Below are 26,555 nucleotides of genomic sequence, written 5' to 3' on the forward strand. Positions count from 1 at the left end.
TGAATCATGCACAAAATCTTTTATTTTTCCAGGAAGTGTAGAACCATGAAAAGAATTGTTAACAGAACATGGCATACTACTCTTGGTGCCTTCCTGACAGCCAGAAAAAAAAAGCAGCAACAACAAATAAAAAAGTCGCAAAGAAGCTCCATGGTTTATCAACTATATCACTGAGCCTCTTGGCCATCACCGTAAATCTCTTCAAATTCTTGCTCCTGTTTTGATGGAAAACATTCAGTTCTATAATAATAGTACTTAGATAACCTGTACTTGACCTGTCTTTGGATAGTGATGATTTTCCATACAAGATGTTTTAGTGTGATAACACAGTGATTCAGACACTATCTTAAGGCAGCTGGTGTACAAGTGCTTGGCTCTGGGAATTTTTTTTCTCCACTGCTATTTGAATGTAAGCTGCGTGCTGAAGGCCTTTCATGCCAGGCACATTTTCAAAGTATTCTCCCAGTTAATGCATTTCCATTAGAATTCCACTGTTTTTTATTTCAAGAACACAGCACTGCACCCATGGGAACTGAGCTTTTCAGGTGTTAAAGAGGATTTGTTATAAAGAAAGTGATTATAATAGGATTTAATGTAATTGAAAGTCAAGGTACAGTAGCCATACACTGTATCAGAGAGAGCATTAAACTTGTTTTGTGAGTGAAGGAGTTTTGCTAAGTAAAACCTGGGGCCACAATGAATAAACCTGGGTGGAAGACCTCCTGCTGTTGTGCTCTGTTCATTAGCCAGTGCTGTCCTGACTGCTTTGCTCCCCAGAGAGGCAGGGCAAGCAGCGGAGCTGAACTCCCAGAGGCTTGTAACAGCATGAGAAAAAACCTTCGGAAATAGCAGAGGCAGCTCCCACAGATCCAGCCCATCCACGCAAGTCCTCATCCTGCAGGTTGTCACCAGCTCTGGAAGAAGTGTTTCCAGCCACAACAGCAGGTAGGTCACACAGACGGCCTGGCATTGCTGTGCAAGGCAATGCTTTTGTGCACTCTTGCACAAGACCACTGTGAAATTAATTTGACTCTTCCACAAATTCACTGAATTCCTCTGTACCATCTACCCTGCTGGCAGTCAAAGGAGTTGTCAAAACTCTCTGGAAGAACCCTGTTCCCCTTAATTGCTTTCCTCACATCCTTGAAATCTTGTGGACGGACAGGCTTACGGTATCTCACATATTTAAATAACCCTTATTACCAAGTAATTGCCATTCTTCAGAATTTTCATCTTCTTTTTCCTTATCATAGCTTGCAGTCTTTACTTTTGGCTTCATTCCTGCTCTCTCTCTCCTTTTTCCAGGGGATCTTGCTTACCTCAAGCAGCATTTTGAACTTTGCCATTTAATCATAATTTGTTTTCTCTTTCTTCCTGCTTTCTTTTTAGCTGCTTCTGTGAGTGTTACAATGTCCTTAGATAACTTCTTTCTCGATTGCATGTGGGTAGCAGAAGTCACTGCTATTATCTTTTATTACATTTCTTCCCTTTTTGCTATTCTTCAACATTATGCATTCAGTAACTTCTCCAGATCAGAGGTCAGGAATTTAGACTCGCTAGTATTTGGGCACTTTTATGTCCCTAGCTGACTTGGTCAAAATGTTTTTCATTTAAAAGACAAAAAAGTCTCTTTCAATAAAAGTGTACTTTCAAGGAAAGAAAAATACATACTTTACAATGTTCTCCATGGCAAAGAGAATAGTTCCAAAAAAGAAATCAGCTCAGATCAGACCAACCCAAACTAGACTGAGGCTTTAACTAAACTATTGCTTCAGTTTTCACTTTTCACAGGAAATCTCAAAAAAAAGCCTGGCATTTTTCTTTCAGATTTCCTAGAGATATAACTGGCATTTGGAGGTCATGAAGAACGTAGGTGACTGCTTACATCTGCCCTTAAAAAAAACAGTGACAGCTCTGTATTTAGGGTCTTCATGAATCTGGTTCTTCACATTGAACAAAGATGTTTGAAAAAATGAAGCATTTTCATGCACTACAGTGAGCGTTTCTCACAGGCTGTTCTTTCCTAAATGACGTAGAATATATGCTTGATCTTGAGTCAACCACAAAACAAACAACTTGGGGTTTGCTGCATGTATGCATATATGAACCAGCATCATAATCATCACTATACCCCACTCCCTTACTTGTTGCCATCCCTGAAACAGGGGCCCCTCAGTGGAGTTGCGTGGCAGCAATTGCAACAGCACGAGCAGCAACCAGACAGCTCCAGTTTCAAACAACATGTTCCTGTATGGTTTGCTTTTCTCCACTTCCACAGCTCAAAAGCTGCATGAGTGTAAAGAGAGGATATTCTGCTGTGAGCAGACATCAACCAAGGAAAGTAGGTTCTCATTTCAGAAAGGAAACAAATTATGTACCACCCGAGGAGGTGGAGGGTGTTGGGTCGGAGGAGAGAGGGGTGGCTGTTTATTTTCAAGGCTTCCTTGCTTCTTGTCTTGCAATTCCACTTTAACATTCTCCTAGATGCAACATGAAACTGGAAATCCCAGGTTCACCATTCCCATCCTTCTCTTATTCTGATTACAGCCTGGGAAGCATTTGCAACTCTGAACCATCTCTTCTATTCCATTTCCCAAATGTGCAGTGGCCACACGCTCCTAGCATTCCTCATACGCAGAAGAGAGAAAGCTGTTTGCACTATTATTTCCTTTATTTCTGCCACTCAACTCTCTTTTTTGAGACAGGATTTGTATTCCTTCTTTCTGAGGAAGAAAGGAAAAAAAACAACAATTGAGGAAGTTCATGACCAAAAAAGTGAAATGTCACCAATAATTAGTTAAGAACACCAACCTGAGGAACCAGTTTAGAACACACATGAGCACACACAGACATGCACAAAACAATTAGTGTTTCAAGCTTAAAATTCAGGACCTTTGATGAAAATGTGCAGTGGTGAGAGGATCAATTTCTGATGATGTTCTTGAGGGGCAGAAAGAGAGATAATAACTTTGATGCTGGCTCTTTGTTTAAATGACTATTGTTTGTAGTTAGCTGCTATTTAATCTCCACTACAGAGAGGAACCACTACACAGCTAAACTCTCGTCTAATGAGATCATTATTTTCTTACCACTCTTCAGAATGAATGTCATTTTACATAGCAAAACTACAGAGGCAGCGTTTTAGAACACTGCTACCTTTTATCTAACCAACATAAGAGGCACTTGAGAAAAGGACAAGGAGGGTCAAGAAGAAAATGTAAGCGGCAGAGCTTCTTTGCCTGGCAGGCAAGGGAAGGACAAAGGAAGAGGTCCATGATAACAAGACTGACCGTCATTATCAGTGGAGAGGGGTCCAAGCTGCAAAGTTTCATAAATACTTAGAGCAGGTCTGGCCCAGTACATTAAAGGGATTTGTCTGGATTTAATACCAACCTTCAGGGTTTAGTCACATTTTTAATTACCGCTAAATATTGTTTAAGACTTTGACATTTGCCAATTATTATCCGGCCTGGAAAGATACCAGCAAGCTTAGCAGCATCAGAAACCTCGCTGCTTTTGCGTACTGCCCCTTTAAAGAGAGAAATCTCTCCCTCCCAGACAAAGGGGACATGCATGCGATATGTGCCATTTTGCATTTCATTTTAGCTGCAGACTGAGGGATGAGAGCCGGTGCATTCTGCTACAGCGGTTTCAAACCCTCCTGCCCGCCCTGCCCCTGGGCCAGATGTTGCCTGCCTTCCCCTGGAGCTCCGGCAGCACAACCCAAACATATGCCCGTGCCTCAGCCACTGCAGCCCGCAGCTTAAATAAAGGGCGGCTCTGCACTAACACACCGATCGCTGTTCTGGGCATGGGCTCCTCGAAGGAGGGAGAGAGGGAGAGAGGGAGAGAGGGAGAGAGGGAGGGTGCGCACTGTTGGAGGCAGTCACGTTTTAAATTGCTGTAAGTCGCTGCTTTTGGTGCCTGCCACTCGGATCAGTCAAGCAGGGCATTCATATTCATAGGGCTGACACTCTACCTGTATCCTTCTTCCTTGTTAATAAATGAATGGAGGAATCCGAACAGGAATTTGCAGACCAAGTACCTGCCTAGAGCCAGCTAATCAGAAAAAGTAGTCCCAGGGAGCAGGTAGAATTTATACTACCAGCCTTGATCATTCAGAATCGTGAAACTGGCCCAAGGAATCATGAGAGCTACTTAAAAATCATGTGATTTTAATAAACAATTCGCATGGGAATGCTTTTATTTGCTTTTGGATTTTACAGATTCCCAGGATCACGTTTATAAACTTTTAGCCAGAATTTGAGGCCCTGAAGGCTCTTGTTAAAAAGGGAAAGAGAGAAAGATTTGCATCCCACCCCCCACAATCCCTGGAAAGAGCCATATGACAACAAAAGATGTGATCAGAAATCCTACCAATTGTCAGATTTTAAAGCCACCAGACCAAACAATCATTTAACCTCTTTCTCTCTCTGTCTCTCCGCCTCTCCCCATATTCCTCTTTAGAACCATGGCAGTTTTTTGCATTTGTTCCTTCTGTTGTTTCATTTGTTCCCCGTGTTTCTCTAAATCTGAAATAAGTCATCTCTTCTGCCCTTTGTTTATGGGAGAGCATGTTCGAGAAGCAAAAGAATCAATGCTCCACTCATCAAATGGAGGAGTGTTCGGCATTCATAACATGAATGGATGAAAATAAATGCCTCTGGCTGCAGTTTTCGCCCTGCTGTTCCACGCTCCGGCTCCACCAGGCCTGAATCCGAGCGGTGGAGTGGGGAAAGGGGCCTCTTTTGAGTTCTCAGTGTAACGGTCAGAGCATTCAGGCATGTGCAGACATGCCAGTCCTGGCCTGTGCTTTTTGTTTTTGTTTGTTGTTTGTTTTAACAGCTGCTAATAATTATATTATCCTGCTACAGAAGTACTTCTGGGAAATGGGGATCTTTGAAAACACCGAAGTGATAGGAGGAAGATGCCACTTCCCTCCCCCCACTCCCCTTCACCATGTTAGTGTTCAGATACAAACAGCATTCCTGCCTCATTCCCCTCTGAAGTTAAAAATACTTAAATTCTTTACAAGGAAGGTCATCCTTTCGTAGCCAAAACCCTGTTTGCTTTTGCCTTTCCACTTGCTTTCAAATGAAACAAAAAACAACCCTGAGAGTGCGCACCAGCCCACTTCACCAACTCAGAAATTAAGCATAACAAGCTCAGGGGAAAAAAAAGAGACTGTGTTTCAGTTTATTGATGTGTGTGTGTGTGTGTCTGTGTGTGTGTCTGTGTGTGTGTGTGTGTGCTCAGCACAGTGCACTTCCAGCAGCTCTTCCACAAATGCTGTGCAGAGTGTTCCCAACGTGACCCGATGGTGAGTTAGCAAGCTCTGGGCACTCGGGCAGCAGTCACACGATGTTCAGGACCTCGATGTGCTCACTCAAAGGAACACTGTCAACTGCCTTTAATAGTGTTAAATATAATTTATCGATTCTCCATTGTTTGTAATAATAACCTCCCTGAAGCTTGAGAATAATGTTTTCTTTTCCCCTGCAGATTTTGTCCTGTCAAACATTTATTTTTTTCGTGGTGTTGCTAATAGACCTTGAAATTAACATCGCATTTATGTTTAGGATCTATACCACGATTGTTGTGCTGGTGCACCGCACTCATCCATCAGCAAAGCAAAATAGGAGAAGGAAGATGCATCTGAGCCCCTTACCACCCTGGGAAAAAATGGGTCAAATTCTGCCCTTAGATGTAGGCACAAAACTCATTAAAGTCAGGGCGAGGCTAGCTGCATATGTGTCACTGAGGCAGAATTTGGCTCGGTGCTTCCTAGCTAACTGGTGAAGCTAGAAGGGGCATAAAATGTGGGGAGGTGTTTTAATATGTCCCATTTAAACATTGGCTGTTTGGGGATTTTTTTATCATTCTGTGAGATCAGGTATGTTTAACATGAAGAAAAGTATCTCTAATTACCTATGAAATTAAAATAAGCCTTAAAGTGAATTAAATTGGGGTCTAAACCAAGTGACAGTATCCCTTTGAACAGTCAACTAAGAAAAATTACCAAGCTTCAAGTAAAACTGGAAGACTGGGTGTGTCACACTTGCTTATATTTAACAAAGTGGCAATTATTCCACTTTACATTAGCAATTAGCATTAAAAGAATTTGTAATTTATTTTTAACTTTTTTCCCCACTTTAACAAAACTTCAATAAAAGTTATGCTGCTATCAAAAGTACATTATGTGAGAACCTTTGTAAAACACAGTTTCAGGGTCCCATTAGCAAGCAGGAATCAGGAAACATTTAAAGGGCCCCTTGTTATACCTGCTAGTATCTCCTTCTTTCCCATGGAAAATGAGAAATGAGCTGGAATGTAAACAGGGGGGAGGAGGAGAATAAGAAATGCACCAGAGTGCATTTGGGATAGCCAAATCCTATGGCTTTGCGCAAGGCCTCTGACTTCTAGGGAGGGGGTTTCCATTGCTTGTAGAGAGCTGATGATGCATGGAAGGCTTATGCTGCAAAACAGCCAGCACAGGGGGAAGGGAGCAGGGGGAAGAAGTAGTGTATGTAGTTTTTCACCTTTCAGTCTCTCTTCAGTTCACTCTCTGAGCATGTTATGGAATTACTCAGTGCAACACAACCTGATGAAATAATCAAACTTGCAAAACCTGTGTGTATCTAGAAATTGCCAGAAATTCATCTTTATGTAGAGCTCCCATACAGGAAATAAAAGCTGGGTGATTTATGGCATTTTATTGCACTTCTTGGCCATTGCTAATGTTTTCTTCATTGAGAAATGGCAAAAGCTGCAATTCGGATTTTTATTGTGCCGTTCGCCAGCCCTCGCCCCAGCCCCCTTCCCTCTTTTTCCTTTCCTGGGTGAACTTGCTTTGAGTTTAGGAGATGAAAGTTTATGAAGGCAGATGAGTGTCAAGGGGACTGAATCCAAACACAGAGCCAATGAGCATGTTGCCAGATTTTATCTACCCTCACTGAAAATACAGTATCCAGAAAAAGATGAGTGATTATAAAGGAGAGTGACTTAGCCTCTAACTTACACAAAAATTCTTGGACGGGTTTCTGGTTTTCTTTTTTAAACAAACAAAACAATGTTTCCTGGTTGGCAGTTCCCAAAGTCTTTCCCTTTTTTTCCCATTTTTTGGCACATTGCTGAAAGGTCATGCTGATGTATTTCCAAAACATGCTCATTGAGTACAGCTTTGCAAAAAATAAGAGCCCCTTTCTTTAAAGCCTGATCCTCCTCTCATTTAAGGCAGGAGACAATATTTCAGCTGTTTTCTGGGATGCAGAAGTAGAGCCTAATCAGAGAGTCAGACTCACTGCAGGATTAAATATAGACTGAGTAGCACCAGCTAACTCCTAAAGCTGCTGACACCATTATACAATCCTGTTTACCATTGCTTGTGCCTGCCAGACTTTAATGGTTCAGGCTAACAATGCTCGTGGTACTTTTCAGCCTCAAGTAAAGATTTCTGACAATGAGGCAAGGGCTAAATCAGCTGTTTCTCAGGTTAAAATACTCTCGTGATGATTCCTTCAAAAGCCCTTGTTTCCCATGCACTTGGGGGAAGGAACTTAAAACCCCGTGTGCTTTATTTCTGGGATGAACCGTATTCCACCAAGATGTTGCCAGATGAAAATCCTTTCGAAGATTGCATTGTCCATATGCTCAAAGGGCTGCAATTTTAAACTGTTGAGTTTGTTTAAGCACCATGCATTAGAATGGGTACAGACAGGGCTGCTTAAACTAAAGGTGCACAAGCACGCTCTGCCTGCTGCTTCCAAACATTCGAGCTTGTTTGCAGGAATACTGTCTTGTAATGTGTGCACATGTACATAGGTGCACGTGTGTGTGTGTGTGGCTGTCACTGTTTATTCGGCTTAGGCAAGTAGGCAGGAGGATGGGTAAATGGACAAAGAGCTTAACTAGAACTCAAGGAACTTACACTCTGTTCTTGGCACAGCATCAGGTTTCCTGCATGACCTTGTATAAGTCACTTATTCAGCTGTACGCCTCCATCGTCCTTGCCTGTAAGAACTTTCCTTCCTTCCAGTACTGCTATATAGTTAAAATCTATTAATGAACCATGCAAGAATTGGCCGGGGGGCAGAGAGGAGGGGTGGTTGTTAAAGGAAAACTTTCTTGATACTTGACTTGAAGGATCTCACTTCTTCCAGGTAACTTTAACTGAAGAATAAATAACATTATCAGTATCCACTGTTCTGTTGTAGTAGTGCTCAGAGGCAATAGTCATAAATTTGGAATCTGTTGTGCCAGGTTATGGGCAAGCAAAGAACCAAAGTATGATATATTTAGCCTCAAAATTATCATCAGAAGGATTTTCCTGATCGAAGTCAGCATTTCAGATCTTCGTGCCCAGCATTTGTTTTTCTAGAATTTTCATATTTAAGGGAACATAGTGTGAACTCACTGAACTCACAAACATTGAAAGTTTCAAGTACTGCTCTGATATGAAGCCTGCTGCTTTCTCCTTTAGTTGCTTTCAGTAAGGAGTGAAATCTTTCTGGCTTCTGGATCGAGTCTAAGGAGTTAAAGCAAACACCAGTGTGTTGCCTTTAAACTCCAGTCCTGATCCCAGTGAGTTTGCAGAGGGCTGAGAGGCTTTGAAAAGAAAGGCAGCTTTTTTGTCACCTTTGACACGCAAACATCCCGGCAAGTTACCTTGTTGTTTATTTCCACTGTACAACCCCAAACACACTACTTTCAGGGTGCTTACCTTCCATAGCATGACCTTTCAAGCAAGTATATCCCTTCAAACTTTGAATTCAGCGAGGTAGAATTAAAATCATTGACCTTTCATTCTCCTTTCCTCTTAGTCCACCTCCCTCTCATATGCTTTCCCTTTAATAACCAAGAAGCACATCTGCAGTTTTTGCTGTAAACACTGCAAAAAGCATTAAGGTTTTTAAGGTAACCTTGGCAAAATCCAAATTAGAAAACATACTGCAGCGATTCACATTTAACCTCCAAGTTATTTCACAGCATAGCTGACAGCTTGCATTCTTCAGAACTTTGTATTGTTTGCTTTTTTTTCTTTCCCTCTCTCTCTCTGCAAGCAACAGGCCAAAGAAACAGCAAACCCCCCCAAAAAATAGGAATTTTTTCTCCATTAGGGGCCTGATATGTAAAATACACATGAAGAACCAGTTCCTTTTCTGGTCACTGAACTAAAAAGAGACACATTTCTTGCAAGATTAGAATAACTGTCAAATCAACAACAACAAAAAAAGCCTGGGTTCTTTTAGAAAAAGTTGTGTAGCTTATTACTTGATGATTTAGATCTTCAGCTTCCTTCCCTATTGTCAGGGACACAGTCAAGAAAAAAAAACCTTCTCTGTTCAAGTCATCAAGGTACTGTCATCATTTCCTAATCCTACTAGTGCTATCACCTTGGATCATCCTGCAGAGAAGAAAGGAGAGAAAATCAGTTTGGGGACCAGGGCAAGCAAGGTACTCCACAGCAGCACAGAGGCAGTCATTCGGGATGGAAGGCATCTGCTCAGGCTCACTGAGAGAGCAAAAGATAGAGAAAGATGCTGCAAAGGCAAGAGGTGGGGTTCTGTTTTTCTCAGAAACGTGCTGCACTGTAGGACTGTGCCTTTTATTTTTGGCACAAATTGCTGTAGCAAATTATATAGCTTATCAGATGTGGTTTGTTAGACTCAGTATAGAAACCACTGCAAGGACTTGTTTTCCTTGTTGTCTGCGCCCGATTATGAGATCGGCACAAATCAGATTCCTGATGTTGCACAGGAACAAGGTTGAAACTCCATGGGTCTTGTTTTTCCTGTAACCAAATTAAGTGTGATTGGGTTACAAACCAATTCAGCTCAGTTGGGTTGATTCCCTCTCTGACTTTACACCAAAAGTAGTCTGCCTGTTCACCGTGATGCTCAGGGATTTACTGGTGGATAGGAAGCTACGTGCTAATTTCAGTCACTGCACAGCTCACACAGCTCCTCTTCAAACAGCTGAGAGGGAGTGACGTGCCCTCGCTCCAGAGTTACATTTGGTCACTTAACCAAGTATGAGAACCCACAGACTGCAGGATCAAATCCTGCAAGCCCCTGTTTTCTTCTCAAGAGCCCAGACCAGCCCTAAAGGATGTAAACATTAATTACAGGAGGTGCAAGAGGGATTTCAGAGTACATAAATAAACAGGGTTTAGCTACAGCAACTAGGGAGCAAATACACGTTTTATTCAGTTCTCCTGGCTACTGGAAAAATAACCTTAAAGTAAAGGGGTGGGCAGCGAGGAGATTAACACTGCCACTTAAATCCGCTTGCATCTAGAGCCACATGCAGTGCCTGTCCCACACCACTAAGGCACTGTCACCACTTAAACCTCTTTGCCCCCATGCCAGTGGTCCCTGATGAGCAGATCTACTCAGCAGTGAATGGCTGGTGCCAAAGGTAGAAAGGAACAAGAGGGAGAAGATAGGCCAAATAAAAATTCCTCAGCCACCCATCTGTTTTCAGGGGAAGAGAGAAAATATTTCATTTTCTACCTGTAAAGAAAAATGGATTCATGTCACATCCTTCCTTGATTATCCCCAGCATTATGCAATTCAATAGATTTGCTGTCTTGATTAGACAGGCAGAATAGAATTTTAATTGTGAGGCTCTGGAAGGCAAAATGGAGAGATTTGTATAAAAAAACTGGGAGGCAGCAACATTATTGGAAGGCTGAGCTTTTTATAGTCAGTCTTTCTGCTTCATAAGACCATCTGCCTTTACTTGTGCTCTGCTGCTTGGGGTTGAGAAGTTGCTGGCTTTAAAAATGAGCCACAAAGTTTAACCAGATAAATAAATGTGTGCAAGATCTCTCCCTACTAGAACAGCCTTCAGCATTCCAGCTACATATGCTGACAAAAAGAATGTTTTAATTTTAGCATTGTTTTTACCGTTCATCGAACAGAAATTATGCATGTAGTTGCTTGCACAAGTCACAGTTAAAAGAAAGTCCCTTTCATAAAGGCCTGAGAAATGCAGACTGACAAAACTATTTTACTGGGGGGCAAACAGAGAAATTATTTTTTTTTTTTTTTTTAGATGTATGCTTATAGGTATATTGGTAGGAAGGGGAGTTGGCTGGCCTAGGCTAGTGTTTGCAGGTCAGGGAGAAGGTAGGAGTGTCTGAGTCAGAAGCCAATGCTAATTTAAGGAATCTGGGACTTTGTTCATGTCAGAAATCAGAGTTGCGCTCAGTCCAGGACCAGGTAAAATCAAATGTGGAGTTTCTGATACCTTAATTCTACATCAGTGATGAAATGTGCCTGTCACATTTGCTGGCTAGGCAGGTGGGCAGTTAAGCCAGAAATTTGGGTAGACAAAACAGTTTGAGTGGTATGTGGTAGTCTCCACTACAGGGATTCAACTCATTTTGGGACATTATTTGCAAACAGTGATTTTCAGAGGTATAATTTTCTCCCTGTCTTTTTAATCATAAAAACACTGGAGACAGAATACATCAGTTCCACCAGTCCATACATGGATTGTCCAGAACTCAAACACACAAATTCCAGCCCAAATAATCCATACTGAGTTCTGTAGGGTACCTGATTTAACTCACTATGAGCAGGCTCTTAACAGTTCAGTGATGTGCTTTCTCTCCATGAAAAAAATTAAAAGTATGTTGGGTTTGTTCCAACAGGAAAAACAATTGCAACCATAAATAGTTTCAAAGGGCTGGGAATAGGTTCTCTGCCCAGATCTAAGCTTCTCTGTAAGTGAAATAAATACGAAAATGCTTGAAATACACTGTTGTTACTAGACAAGCAATTTATATTACTGGCTTGGAGTGTCAGTGTTTTGTTCTTGCCTGTAAAAGGGGCCTAGAGGTCCTAGTGTCCAGTTAGTCTAAACATCTAAAAACTCTGTAAGTTTAAAGTTTCCGATGTGACAAATTATGCTGGAACTTTCCTAAGATTATTCAACACATGGAGATTTCAGGAATTTCTACCTTCTTGACGGAAATATTTGCATACAACACCTTGTTACCTCTCTGTGCTGTGGTCCTGGTGGTACAGCTGAGACTGCCTGGCACTCAAGCACTGTCCAGTAACACCCTTGTTTCAGCTACCATTTCACCCCACTTCTGCAGTGACCTCTGGAGAAACACTTGCCTGGTTTTCACACAAACTCTGCTTGGTGTCATTTCTGCATCTGCACAGGAGGTGCAGCCTCTATCTGTAATATCACTGTTTCTACACCATTTTTCACTTTTGTAGGTTTGCAACTATGCAGACTCTTGTGAGGGGTGAAAATCCTGCACCATCACCTACTGTTAAGTGGAAACAGGAACGGTTTAGGTTTTTTACAGAGGTCAGCTTATCCATCACATTTTAATTATAATGTTTTTCCTTATCTCAAAGAATAAATTGTTGATTCAAGGACTGTGCTCATACTTCACACGGAGTTTTCTTTAGCGCTTGAAGGAGTGTTACAGTAAGAAGGGAGAAAGCAAATTTTTAGCAAAAAAAGTAAAGAAGTAGTTATAGAAATGAAACTACACCGTGTTTAAACCTTGCCAGAACACTTGTAAATCTCATTTTAAGGCAGGCATAACAGACAATTAGGGACTGACTCAAGCAAATACTTAAGATGTGCCCTTATACTGCAAAGCACTTAAGTATCTGATTATATTCAGTCTTGCCTTTTACCTCAGCATTTATTTATACACTTTGCTATGCCTGGTTCTGAACAAGAAAAGCTCGTCTGAATTTAAGACACTTTGCTGAGAGGATCAAGATATTATTTCAACTGATTACCCAGAGTTAAGGGCTTCTCCTTCTCAGAGAGATGAAGGACAACCTGATACAACTGAATTCAACAAAAACTGCAAATGCTTGCTGCCATCTCTGGAAAATGGTACCTTTTCTTAGGGATCTGAAATGAAGCTTTCATGCCTGATGTCAGGCACCTGCATATGGAAATGTTGTTATTGCTGTGTTAAACCCTAATCAGTCAGTATTGCTGCAGGGGTTAAGCAAGTGAGTTTGGAATTAGAACCTGCACAAACAAAATCCCATGCACAGAGCAATGGGCCATCTGAAATGGCCAAAGAAAATGGTCCAGCTGTTCCATGGCCTCTTCTTTCTGTGCTTCACAGAATCAGTACTGCTGTGTTTAATGATAACACATTTATCAAACTACACAGAAATACATGTTAATTTTAAAATGTGTCAATTGTAAAAGGTAGGGAAAAGGAGAAAAGGAGAAAAGGAGAAAAGCATTGCTGCAACCTTCTGTTTGTGGACTTTCTGAATTTCTATTCTAAACACGAGTCTAACATCATTCATGGAAATACCAGCTCAGCACTGTTGAACAGCAGTCTGTTTCTTTATATTTATTTTGCCCCCTCATATTTTCTTCCATTAAAGTTTTGCAATGTACACAAACAAACTGCAATGAGAAAAAAAAAAAGACAAAAATGGAACACATAAAAAGGCAGGCAATAGAAACGACCTTTGCCACTCCTTTGACAGTATTTTGCACATTTCCCTGCTAGTGGCTAAGGTTTTTTTTTACACTTTCAGGCAACCGTAGATGATAACATGAATAAAATTGTATGGTGTCTCATGAATTTAACAGAAATATTTTAGAAGCAATAATTGCTCTTTCTGGAGTGTACTTTAATTTAGAGATGGAATTCTTCCTGTGATTTATGTAGCAGTATATTTTATACCATGTAAGGTATGCTTTTAAAACTGCCTCCTCACATACACACGTATTTGAAATGTTTGCCTTCATACACACACTCACGTAAACATAAATACACAAATCCATAGACATAATGCACATACATTAAATGTGGCTAAATCTATGTATGAAGGCAGGTATTTGTGTCTGTACAAATGCAGAAATTTCAAATTATTCTATCCCTAATTAGATTATATTTTAGTATAATGCAGAGCCACAATAAATTATAAGCAAAAGATGACAGTCAATGCTTTCCAGGAGTAGAGGTCAGGGGCAAATTTTGGGTCTCTTTGGAATCACCACAAACTTCTGATTAGCAGAAATAATCAGATGCTGATTGCTTTGTGGTTTCTCTTCCTTTCAATATATGCCCAAGCAGAAGACACTCTGTGTGTAATGAAATGCTAAGGAGACAGACACATGGCATCTACTTGTCTTCAAGACTGTCTTCATCTGCCACAAAGAGGGTAGCAGCCCAATGTATTAGTTATAGTACAGCCTGCAACAAACAGATTTAGGCAGCTGATGGGGCCATTCTTTCCATCTGCCAAAACGCTTTCTCTGCCTGCTAGGCATGGTGCAGACAGCACTGTGTGTTTACTGCTGCTCTCCACCAAAGTAACCATGTGAACATGCTAATGCCAGTGACCCAGTCACACTCTACTATGGCTGCCTTAGTAACCCGGGGACTAGAAGCCAGGAATTTTATTTCTTTTTTCTTCCACTTGCTGGCTTTCCCTTTTTCCTACCCCACAAATTTAACCAAGATTTCACAAATTTTCCCACTCTACAGCAAAAGGAAACTAGCCTTGTGTAAATTTTTCCACACACAAGTGAGGCTAGCCCATTGCACCCTAGCCCTCAGATGGGGCAGTCAGCCAGGACATAATACTTTGTGTATCCAAGTCCCTGCATGGCCATTTCCCAAGCTGCTAAATTAGACAGAAGACCCAAGCCTAAAGGACGCTATTGGTAGTCCCCTGTACTGGAGAAGAGCAACACCAGATTGTGATTGTCCCTGGAACAGCCTTAGGACCCTGGCATCTCACATTCCTCATAAGCTGGTTGACTAGTGGGCTAATGATCTAGCTTGAAACCTTTCCTCCACTGCAAAGATATTTAATTAGTAACAAGAGATGGACTAGTTGGAATGGGGGGCAGAAGACAAAGAGCAGCAGAGTAGCCCAGTGCTTCAGACACACTCCTTACTTAATTTTCAGGAAGACAGAAAAGTAAACTCATGTCTGCTGTATCTAAGTGAGCTATGGAGACAGCTTTCTTTAACCTAAGAACCAATTCTGTTAGCCTTTTTCACATTCACTATTCTTTCAAAAAATATTCCCATTTAAGTTGGGTACCTGTAGAAGAAGTAACTGTTTAGCATGAGAATGATGGGCCAAGGCCCCCTACAACCTAGGCATAAAGGACTGGGGCTTTTTCATTTCTTTTTTCTCCTCCATGTGTCCTTCTGTGAGTCCCTCCCTGGAAATGGAAATGGTGTATTGTAATGCAGATTTCCTGCAGAATCTCACAGATCACTCTCTGCAGGGATTTCACTCTTCAGCTGAAATACTTTTCAGCCATGGTATTGTTCATTTATTCAACAGCTTTATTTTTAAACATGGAATACTATAATTGTGCATTACTAATTCCTTTTAAAAGCATTATAGTGTTTATTTTTTGATTGAGGCTTGAGGGCTCAAGATCATTTAGCTGAGTTTTGTTGGTGTCTTTTTTATTCCATTATTTATGAATTTAAAATACACTATGAAAGGATTAAAAGTAAAGTAAAAGACCTCAAAACCCCACAAGTCTTGTTTTCCTTACTTCAATCCCAGCACCCAGTCTGTTTTCTCTTTCATGCTTTCCGCAGAGAACCATTTTCTTTAATGTAATCACTGGCTGATTGACTCTTGCCTCTGTTTTCACTTTGCTCCTATTTTTGGAGGTCACAGAAACAGCAAAGGTTTCATTTAACTTCTCATTAGAGACCACACTTCAGCCCCAAAGCACTCATGAACCCAGATTCAGAGAAACAACATCCACCTCAGCCCAGAGCCGAGGTGTAAAACTACAATTGGGAAGTGGGAAAACCCTTGGTCCTGCCCTGAATTCACCCCTGGGAGCAGCTCTGGTCTCTGTGCTAGTGCCAAAGTAACCAGCAGATGGGTCATCTTCAGCAGTGCATTGGCATCTCCCTCACAACGGTTTCAAAAATGTCAGACAAGTCCAAAGGAGTGACATGATGGTGACGAGCCTCTCTCTGCCCAGCAGGTAAAGGGAAGATCTCTGCCCTAGTATCACTAGTGCAGCTGGTACAGAGGAAAGATTTTCTGGGCAGACATTTAAGCTTTTGTTGTGCAGCTGCTTCAGAGAGATTAATCCAGTTTTTGTGGAGAAAGGGGAAGACTGACCCACAGAAAACAAGATCCCTGTGGAGGAGGGAGGGGGGAAGGGTGGTATCCACCAGCTTCCCCCACCGCTGCAAACAAAATTTTGGTCTGAGCCTAGTCATCATCTCACAGAATCACAGAATTGTTAGGGTTGGAAGGGACCTCTGGAGATCATCTCCCATACAAGCTGTATGCCTTACCTGTGGTAGCACTTCAGCAGTGGGAGAATACATTTGTCCCGGGCCTGTTCTTACTGTGGCAATCCATGATAGAGACTGGAGAAATCAGTGCTGTCTTCATAGTTCAAGCATGCTGGCAGTACCAGACAGGATGGCTCAGGGGATCTAAAGAAAATAAGCCATGAACTCCACTGCTTGGTGATCAGATATCAATTCTTTTTTCAAAAAGAAACAGGAAGGTTTGTCCTTGCAATGATGATTACAGCACACAAATTCTGCAGTCTGGCACATGGAAAAATCCTGAAGCATTAAACTGATGTTCAAGAAGTTGTTTGCACCTCACTTTGCAGAGCAAAGTTTGAGACCTGTGGACATTAATAGGTCTCAAACATGCTTAACTAGGGAAGACTTCATCCCACTGAAAGCAAAACATGGGATTAGGAATTTTGCTCAATCTGAGCCTGCAAAAACCTGAGTTGTATTGTTGGTCTGGAGCTGATGACCACAGGTATGTGGGTTTTTATCTCCAAAGTAAAAAATACCGCAAATTGAAAAGGACTATTTAGACTTCGGTTAAAGAACCCCTAACAGAAGTATTTGCTATGGGCTAGTAACAGTTTATACACTGATTTCTGCCTTAATTTATTTTTATACACTGAGCTCTGCCTTAAAATGTGCACGGGCAGTTTCCATTGATGCATGTAAACATAAATTATTTAATAAAGAATAATTGATTTAGAATTGTAAAAAAATCAGCAGCCTTGCAGAGAAAAGGGACAGCAGTAGACAGATACATTTTAAGTACTAATGACTCTGCCTTATGAGAGTAGTTTTACCCAGTGTATAATGCATGAGTGGTAAAATAGGTCAAACCCTGGAAGCATCCACATCTTTGAAATCATTATGAACACAATGGTTTTACTGCATCAACAATTGCATAAGAGCTCCTAAGCAAAGGCGCATGTGGAATGCAAAACATAATGAAAATCCTTGCTCTTGTGTTGCAGATTAGAGAGCTACTACAGATTTTGGATCCTTTCCCAATTTTAATACAGTTACTTTCCTGTGGGCAGTGCTTCTACGTTTTCATTTTTGTGTGTGGCAGGAATTTGCTCCTTTGTTCTTTTTGTACAGTTCATAAGATTTCAGCTGTTTGTGGTACACAAAACTTGGCATACTAGCAATGATAGCCATTTTTATTCAAAGAAGAGTTTGGCCATCCCGTTTGTATCCTGCTAGAGCTCGCAGGGACGGGGGAGGGCTTCATCCCATGACATCCCATCCCCCACAAACAGGGGAAGCTAGTTCACTGCCTACCTACCACTGCAGCTAAAGTTATGTCAGTGCCAGGTAATGAAAAGGCTTTGTTACTTAACAGGCAAATAATAGAGAGCCTTTGTGCAGGGATAATTACAGTGGTTTGGATATTCCTGGATTAACTCTTGGGATGAACGTTCATCTCAGTAAATCACTAATAAATATACATTAGCACCATGTCTCTCTCTATTTTATACTCTGGTCATCTTGGTCATACTACTCACAGGTTTACCTTGGGCTGATTATGAAATATGGACTTTGATGCCCTTTGCCCATCCTTGCTGTATGACTGCAACATAACAATCAGATCTTCCTGCATTTCACTTTCCATCAATCAGTCTTCTGATAAAGCAGCAATAAGGTTGCAGAGCTTGCTGGCTGCTGGGAAGAGCAACAGGCAGATATTTGCATAGCATTTCAAAGAAGCAGGACCTGACTCATTGCGGCCTTACTTCAGTTTTGACATCAGTATTAACCACTGAAATTTGTGTCACTATCATCTGAAAAAAAACAGCTGCTGAAAAGCAAGCCCGTAGAGGACCATGTGCAATTGCTACTCTCCTTGCACTATTTCTTACCTTTTATTTTTGCTGAGTTGCCAGTTGTTTGAGCCAGTTCACCATACAAGACTATGTGGGGTTTCTGGGAACAAGGGCATTGATGGGTACTGGAGATGCCTGGACAGAGGAGCAGGAATCACCTTTGCCTGGACCTCTTGCTAGTGTGAAAACACTCCAGGTCAAAGACCGGTTTCGATGGAAAGAAGAAAAGTGCTGAAATCATATAAGGAGCCCTAACTACTGATCACAGATATGTGCTGCATATCATGCCTTCATAATTTATGTTTGTGGAAATCAACAAAAGCCCAACATCTGGCTGTATATGCAGCCCCTTATTTCATAGGGTGACCCATAGATACAGGCAGTGACATTTTTCCCAGTACTGCTACCCTGGACTTTAGGTCTGACTGAAGAGTTCTTGATGAAAATTAGGAGGCACAAGGTCCAAATATTTATCTTATACTTACAAGCAGTATTATTTAAAGTAAATTAGGCTACCTGACAGCTGTTTTTAGTCAGAGGGCCACAAAATAGCCCTCTTTGAAGGAAAAGTGACACAAAAGTTTATAGAGAGAAATGAAAAGTGGGAAAGTACCGCTATTATTATGGAATAAGACTGCTGCAAAATTGCAGTGAAAATTGGAAATCCATAATTTTATTGCCAAACCTGGTTTTGCCTACAATAATAGTCATGAACAGTGGAGATGGAAAAAAAAGACCCATTAGGTCATTTTTCCTGTCTTCTTGTTAATTAAGAGTATCTCCTTGCAAGGATTTTGACTGTTTTGTTCATTTTAAAAACAACTAAAGCAATGAGGGTTCAACTCGTTCCCTTGGGAGACCATTCAGCAGACTAACAGACCTCACTGCTATGAAATTTTTCCTCATTATCAGCATGGATTTTTCTTTGTTCACTTTCATCCCCTTATTTCTAGTTGTACTTGGTTGGACTATTTCTGTATTACATCATGTTCCATCATTTCATTTCACATACATATTTCTTTACCAAGGCAGATACTGGGCTAAATCTGAGGTCCGGAGAAGAAACTGGATGTAAACTCAAGAGTAGCAACTGGCTGTAATAGGTCCTATTTTTACTACATACTGAGCACACGAAGAGAATTGCCTTTAAATTCTGAATGGGAAATCTGAAAATCGATTTTTTTCTTCAGGGATACCTTTTTTTTCCCCAAGTATATGGCTGCCCGCTTCTCAAATCCACTTAAGCACTTAAAAAGCAGCTTACAGACACCAGATTCTTCCCCTCCAAGAAAACTGAACTGACATGCTGGAGCTGCAAATCACATAGTAGTTCACATTTAAAGGGAAGGAATGTCTTTTATTTACTACAGGACCAGTACCAGGCATATCTTTGCTCAAATAGTTAGCTAGGGGTGAATGTGTTCTCTGCAAAAGGTCACAACAGGGTATGTACCACTTAAGTCTCAATTATGCTCTATTTATACCTCCCTATGAAACTTTCCCTAATTGGGAAATTTTGAGGATTTTTCTCCATTTATCTATATTTTGGATATTTCACTCTCTCTGGGAGAAGGCATTTGTAGAAGAGCCAATTAAATATTATCAATGATGATGTGAAGTAGACAGTGAAGCAAGAGAAAACTGTGTAGGCACTTAAATAAAATTGTTAACTCATACTATGCATGTTGCCCCTCTTTATTTTCACCCATTCTCAGGTATCTAACTCCTTTAACATTCAATCACGTGGAAAGAAAATGAAAGCTTTATTGAAAAATATTTTTCTTTTACCTCAGGAAACAGTGAGGACAACACATGAATAAACATACAAGTTTTCCAGCCACTGTTGAGCAGGGAGAATGTGCAAACAAACTGCCAGCAAACAAATGAATAAACACATTTCAGAAGCTTAATGTTAACTTTAAATTGAGCTAATGAAATTATGTTTCCTGCTGTTTCTCTGAGAGATTTATCCTTGTCTTTGAAACACATTCTCCATAAAAGGATATTGGTCTTGCCACGTCAACTTCTTTCAAGCTGACAACCATTCTCCAGAGGAAAAATTAAAAAATAGGACAAAATATTCATGCCTGTAGCCAGACTCCTAAACCTGTGGCCAGGTACCCTAAAGAGAAACTAAAATTTATGCAGAAGATCCAGTCATAGAATCATAGAATGGTTTGGGTAGGAAGGAACCTTAAAGACCATCTAGTTCCAATCCCCTGCCATGGGCAGGGACACCTTCCACTCGACCGGGTTGTTCACAGCCCCATCCAACCTGGCCTTGAACACTTGAAGGGATGGGGCACCCACTGCTTCCCTGGGCAACCTGTTCCAGTACCTCCCTATCCTCTGAGTGAAGAATTTCTTCCTAAAAACTAATCTGAATTTCTCCTCTTTTAGTTTAAATCTGTTCCCCCTTTTCCTGTCTCTACCTGCCTCTGTAAAAAGTCATTCTCCCTCTATTTTACAAGCCACCTTTAGGTACTGGAAGGCTGCAATGAGGTCTCCCCAGAGCCTTCTGCAATGCTCCTGGTTAGCAAGCCATTGTTTTTTCTGGGTTGCTAACTTTCAGGGGGGGATAACTGTCAAAATACTTTTCTAGATCCTTGCTTCCTGTTTCTGGCTAACTCCTCCCTTCTTTTATGTTTTGCAGTTCATACAAATGAAACACTGATTTGTAAATTACAAGTCCTTGTGAAAATAAGGACTGTCCCTTGTTCTTGTGAAAATAAATTCATTCTGCTCAACTTTGCCTACATTATACACATTCTGGGACGAAAGAAGCCTCTGGGTCTAGTCAGCTGCATGGCAGTGAAATGAATGCATGGGTTACAGGTGGTAAAAAATCAAAGTGAATATAAAGAAATGGTTAACACTACATTAAAACACAAGGGTATTTCAAGAGAGAAAAAGCCCAATGCATTCTGGAGAATGATACAGTGCACCTGTGAATTTCTTGGGCTTGCTGTGTATATGGCAGATCCTCAAAACTAGCTAGTGTGAAAAATGTTCTTGTGGTTTCATTTCCTCTGCAGGGTTTTGAGTTAGGCTTTGTCTTCTGGTTTTGCCTTTTGATGGTGTTTGTTGTTTTTTCCCTCTTTAAGCAATGAAAAATACAAGGGAAAGAAACTTACCAGTTCAAGTGCTCAAAGAGCAGGTTTACGATCCTCCATACACATTCTCACCCTGTGTTTGTCACCATTTCCTAGCTCTGTCTATTACTGCACAAATCAATCTGCTTTATCATTCTCTCCTGAAAGCATGGTGCACAGTCTGGGATCTGTTTTAGAATATATTTAAGTATTATATAATACATTCATGTTTTATCAGTTTATTTTTAAAAAAGCAAGTTCAGGGAACTGATGGTGGTAAAATTCACAGTAGCATTTAGGTCTTCTAGATATACCCTCTACAGTTCTGGGCCACAGACAAGGAAAGCTCTGTCACTCATTAACTTAGTGCTTGATGTCTTAAACAACAGTGTGAGCCAGAAGTGCCTGCAAGGGTTGCTCTCAATGTAAAGTGCTCCATTCCTCAAGGACCAAATGATGTCCAGCACTTTTTCCAGACAAGGGACTAGGAAAAAAAAAAGTCCAGATGCTGCAGCTCAGACTGTGATGAAGCTTTACCTTTCTCTTACTCTTGTGTGACTGAGAGTAGGGAGCTTTAGAGTATACTCTTAGAGGCATGTTTTCCCTGGTACTCAGATGTTCCCAGTATTCCTTTGGACTTTTCGGAATCCTTACATCAAAAGATGTGTAGTGGTTGAGACTGCTGACACTGGGAAATGCGGGAGGGCTCCCTGGGACCATGATTCTCTCCAGCCTGCAGCAGAGAAAACTTAGGCGACCTCCTAGCTCTCAGGAGATTTTGAAACTGCATGAAACAAATCATTCCACAAAATAATTTCCACAGTCAAAATTTGGGGATATTAGTCCATAAATCAAACTTATATTGCACTCAGTCCCTCTACTCTGCTTTTCTCCTTGAAGACATGCAAGCAAACCCATGTTTCCTTACTCCAAACAGTAAATACCAGCCATTGCCTCCTAAATTAATTTGAGATGTGTGTTTGGTTGCAGTTGTACCAGGGGTGAAAGTGAAGTTGTTGTGATCATCAGATCCTTAGATTCTGAAAGTACAGTCAAGTCAAATATTTAGATTTGCTTCTGGTAAGCACTAATGTTTTCGAGAAGTCCCACAGATAGGCTTGGCAGTCTTCCTTTCACTCCAGAAAGGATTTTGTCTCATCAGTTACACCCTAAAACACAGAGGCTTACAGGAGCAATGCAAATTGACCTTTGCAATAATGTTGCTGACATAAGGCAGCAGTATATATAGAGTTATATAATATCTTGACCAATTCTATACCAGTACTACTATAGTTTCAGCTTTTCAACAGTAGATTAAGACAGTAATAACAAAAAAAAAAAATTAAGTTCATAAAACACTACAGTATGTTCTTAGCAAGATTCTGACAAAATCTGGTGAAATACCAAAGAGATCAGTTTTATTTAATTTTATTTTATTTTATTTTATTTTATTTTATTTTATTTTTGGACAAACTAGCAGGTTAGGTGCCTTGAATATACTGTAAGAAAGTCTTGTCTTACTAACTATCTGACCAGCCCTTCCTCCCAACATTGCTCACTATAGGGCTCCAGCAAAAGCTCCAGCAAAAGTACCTGTAGTTCCCAGTGCAAACTAGTAGAGACAAGTTCACAGCAGGTTCCTGGACACTGTTTTGTCTAAGGCTACTCAGCCATTTCATGCAGCAAATCAGCTACTATCTTAGAACTCCTGCTTCTGATGTGACCAGAGGGGCTGCACTGCTGTTAGCAATGGGGAGGGATAGGGACACTTTTCAGGAAAAAGAAAGAAAAAAATAGGAAAACCTTTATGAAGGCAAGGGCATGGAAGCGACGGTTCAAACCAAGCAGCTCCAAAGTGCTATTACTAATTTCAGAATCCTCTAAAAGTGTGAATAAAAGCATGAATTCAAATTAATCAATTGTCTTTTAAAGTCGCTGAGGTAGCACTCTGACTATTACCTGTGCTTTTAGAGTGCATCTCTAATGTGTCATTCAGGCTTCTGAAGACAAGAAAGATACGAATGAATCACCTTGTTACAAATTAATCAACCTGGGATTAGAGCTAAAAATTTCAAAAGCACCTTAAAATTACTTAGAAATCTAATTCCCATTTTCAGAATTGACTTAGGCGGTTACATCCTGACTCTAGTCAAAAGTCAATGGGATGATAACTCCTAAATCACTCTAATACATCCAGAAATGTAACCCACTTCTCTATGTAACACAACACCAAGCACCTCCGTAGTCCTGTTTGCCCTTCAGTGGGCATCCCAGGCTTCTGCTTTTTCATCCCTGATTTCAGTCCACATTTACCATATGTTGTGCCTTCATTTTCATTAAACATTTTGAAAGATGGAGGTTTCAAACAGTGAGCTACTCATTCATTCATCTTTCCACACAGAAACCTAGCATCAGTAAAGCACCAATTTCAGACATCATTTTTAACTAATGAGGAAGCAATATTTTTCTCGACATTGACAGCAAAAATCCATCCACCCATTTGTATGTTTTACAAGATGATACAGCATGTACTACTGTCACATCTCAGATTAAGCATATATTTTGGTCTTCTTCCAGTTACATGCCTTTTTCTTAAATTAATGGGCAATCATAGGATGGACAAAGTTTCATTTGAGTCCTAAGGAAATAAAGCAATAGTTGAACTATCTGGATGGTACTGCTCTTCTATTGACCAGATTACAATAAAGTCCCTTTTTTTCCTTGGGGCATTGGAAATATCTTTTTATTGCTCCATCTCTGTCCCCTTCCACCCTGTGTCTGTCTTGTCCATCGTATCTGCAACATTATGTGGGGAGCACTTCTATCACAAATGTCTGATTCCACTATGGTACAAGCTATAAAAAATAAACTAAGGAATACGCATATCTAGATTACACCTATTCAGAGGTGTATACAGACATAATACCTTGCTCTCTGGTACAAAAAAGATGAACTTGCCAGTACTAGTGAATGACCAGCTAGAAAAAGGAATTAAGATAAGGCAGGGAAGTGGTGAACAAAAGCAAAAATCACATTCAGATCTGAAGGAAAATGATATTCACAGTAAGTCAGCAGTCACCCTGGCTTTCAGCTCTTTTTATGATTTCTCTTCCCCGCCCCCACTCACCTCCCACTTTTTTTATTGCTTACTTTTTAGTTCTTTTGCCCAAGACTCTGTATTTTTCACTCTTTTGTCATCTTCCCTAGACAAAAGCACAGGACTTGGGGAAAAGGATCAGGGAAAGGGAAATTCCTATCCTGACATTTATTTCTTCAGTGACCTTGACAAAGTCACCTAATTTATTGTTTCCCTTACTGTAACAAAATGGGCAGGAATGAAAATGAAGTCTTTTTCTAACAGTCACAACTGCTTTGTGATCCAGCCCTGTCGTCTGAGTCTGCTCTGAAACCCCAGACTAAGTTAGCACAGATTCGAGCTGTAATTGTTATCAGTAATGCCTTGCCTCTCCCCTAGCCCCACTTTCTATGGCGGTCAATACCTGTTCAGCAGCCAGTCATGGTGGGAGAATAGCAATCACCAGAATAAATGCTATGCCCTTTCTCCCAAGCCTGTTGCATCTCAATAAACTTCACAGTGTCTCCAGCAAAGGGGGAATTCAAAAGGGTGGTCCCAAATCAGGACTCTGAAGGGCTTTGCATTCAGAATAAGACACTATGGGAGTATCATGATGACAGCTGCACTTACATCACTGAAAATAATTATTCTGATCCATGAACACAAGCTAAGCCGTAAGAATGGTCTTGTAAGCAAGGTCTGTTTTAATAGAAACATAAGTATTATGCATTACAGTCTATTATAAATTGGTTGTAATTTTCTCCTGACACTCTGTGAATTAAACTAGTTAGGATACAAAAAAAAAATAACAAATGCCACAAAGCAGAAAGCAAGCTCAGTGTCTGAAGGTTAATGATTGCTCATGAAAGCTACAGAAATAAATTATCTGCCTAGGGACACTGTCACATGATCGGCACAAAAGCTGCAACAGCCGAAAATGTTTATGTAGAGAAAAAAACACTGTCAGCATCACAGCGCCCTTCCCCCACCGGCAGAGCGGAGTCCCGAGCCAAACAGCTGCTCCTGACTGCTTATATTAAACTAATTTGTGCTGCAACATTGCAGCTGCTTAATTTTTAGACTGAACTTTATCACCAAGAAGTGTTACAATAACAAGTGATCCAGCCCCATCTCTGAAGAAATAGCAAGTTCCTCAACAACAAAGGCAGCTTAAGGTGCCGAAATTCAAGAAAGAAGTAAGAAGACAATGACCAAAATGCCCCAGTATTTTAAATCTTAATTACCTACTCTTGCTTTTACTGGGAAAGGGGTTAAAAGACGAGTTTGTGTCTAAATTAATTGGGGGAGTCATACTGGGGAAGTCAGACTATGCCCCTAAGTGGACAGGGGTTGTCCCACCCCAACATCGGGGGCCAGTGACTGAGATTCATGGCATAGGCTTATGGAGCAGCAAGGTGGAAACAAGGTGAGGTGCTGGGGCTTCAGAGGGTCACCCACCCAGGAGCTGGCCTCCCCTAAACCTGGTGTTGTGAGATTGCACTGCAGAGCCCCATCACTTGCACCCCCTTCCCTGCAGCCTTGCCTTTTCTCTTCTCCACGCTCCCACTGGTTTGGGGTTTGGTGTCCTGGAGCACTTCTTGCCCATCTTTTCAGCCACAGATTCACTGGTGTCTCCTTAAAACACTTATCACGCTCAATATGTAAAAAGAAGAAGTTTGAAAAAAAAAGGGGAAAAAACTCTAGCTCATTCATATCCCAACAGCTTGAAAGCCCTGACCTCCCCCTCACCCCTCCTGCTGCCTTCCCCCACCCCAATCTGAAAAAAATGCGTCCTAAGGCACTGGCACCGGAGGAAGTGTTTACAGAGAGTGGTGCGCCTTGGGTAACGCAAGTGCTGCTCTTACAAAATGTCACATGTTGTTCCTCCCCTTTTCCTCTGAATTATTTTCCTCTGTTAACATGCAGGGCTTCGTCTTTTGCTGAAACAGACACTGACCTGAACTGGTGGTGATTCCTGCCAAATATGCAGGCACTGTTTTGCTACATGTTGGAATTCGGCAAAGTCCATGTGTCAGGCATTTGCTTGCGCTCAGGAAACGCCAGTGCTCAGACCAAAGGCCTCCCCGCCCCCTCCCACCCCCAGTGCTTGGAATGCACAGAAACTTTTCAGTTTTTAATTAGTTTTAATATGATCAATTTTTTTAGCTGCATATCTTGTTACATCCAGTATGCTTGTTAAAAATAAAGAAAAATTAAAAAAAAAAAAAAAAAAGGAAAAGGACCATTTAAAT

The 26,555-nt window shown here is 40.9% G+C and overlaps 1 long non-coding RNA gene across 1 annotated transcript; it reads right to left on the bottom strand.

The window, feature by feature from the left end:
- LOC116440819 lies at positions 1-26,351 on the bottom strand. Its single transcript, XR_004238775.1, has 2 exons — positions 26,261-26,351; positions 1-2,723 (listed from the first exon to the last, which is right to left on the bottom strand). It is a non-coding gene; the product is annotated as an uncharacterized LOC116440819 (long non-coding RNA).
- Between the last annotated feature and the right edge of the window lie 204 nt (positions 26,352-26,555).

Source organism: Corvus moneduloides, chromosome 3 (assembly GCF_009650955.1).
Source record: "Corvus moneduloides isolate bCorMon1 chromosome 3, bCorMon1.pri, whole genome shotgun sequence".
Taxonomy (NCBI): domain Eukaryota; kingdom Metazoa; phylum Chordata; class Aves; order Passeriformes; family Corvidae; genus Corvus; species Corvus moneduloides.